The following is a 998-nucleotide window of genomic DNA, read 5'->3' on the forward strand; positions in this document are numbered from 1 at the left end:
GGGGGCGGGGGAAGGGGTACCCCGGCTCGGCGTGTCCCCAGTGTGTCTGGGGGGGTCCAATGGGGAGAGGTTGGGAGGGGGCATCCGGGTTCTGGAGCACCCCACCAGCTCGGGATTGAGCAGGGGGCACCCCCTCCTGAGGGTCTCCACCAGGGGTGGGGGAAGACCCTGGCCAATGGGGTGCGGTGGGGTGGTGGTGATGGGGCCTTGGCAAAGGGGTGCCCTGGGGAGGGGTGTCCCCACGAGGAGGGGTTCGGGGGTGTGGGGGGAGGTACACGGCTGTGGGGTGCAGCCAGCTGAGCGGAGAGGAGACACCCAGTGCCCTGGGCGTGGGTATCCCCACTGGGGGCAAGTGGGGAGGTTGGGGAGGTCCCTGGGGATTTGGGATGCAGGGGGACGAATGGGGAGTCAGGCCCTGGGAAGCAGGATGCCCTGGGGAACCAAATGTCCCTGACACCCAGGACATCTCCCCCAAGAGCAGGGGGTGCGAGTGGGGAGCCATGCCACAGGGGTCTGGTGTCCCTGCCACCCATCCCTGCACCACACACGGCCTGGCTGGGGTGGGCAAGCAGGGAGAGGGGCGAGGGCAGGGGGTGCTGGGGGGGTTGGAGGCAGCGGGCATGTCAGCACTGCAGGTTTTAAGGCTCCAACCCCTGTGCTGTGGGGCACAGCCCTGGGCGGTGGTCGGGTAGGGAGGTGGGGGGCTGCGAGGGGAGCAGAGGGGCCAAGACCTGGAGCTCAGGGGGCAAAGGCTGGCTATGGGATGGGGAGCCCTGGGCACCCACCCAGGGATGCCGTGGGGCTGGGATAACCCACGCAGAGAGGGGCTGCACGTCCTCCCCAGGGATGTGGGGAAGGACCCGAGGGGATGCCAGCCCTGGCTGCCACGGGGGGGCTGCCCCAGCCCGGGGGGACACAGAGGGGCCCGGTGTTTGCAGGGGGGCTCGGGGAGGGCAGCCTGCCGGCAGCGCATTCCTCGCATTCCCAGCCTGCTGCCT

This window comes from Egretta garzetta, unplaced genomic scaffold, assembly GCF_000687185.1.
Source record: "Egretta garzetta isolate BGI_Z169 unplaced genomic scaffold, ASM68718v1 scaffold59, whole genome shotgun sequence".
NCBI lineage: Eukaryota > Metazoa > Chordata > Aves > Pelecaniformes > Ardeidae > Egretta > Egretta garzetta.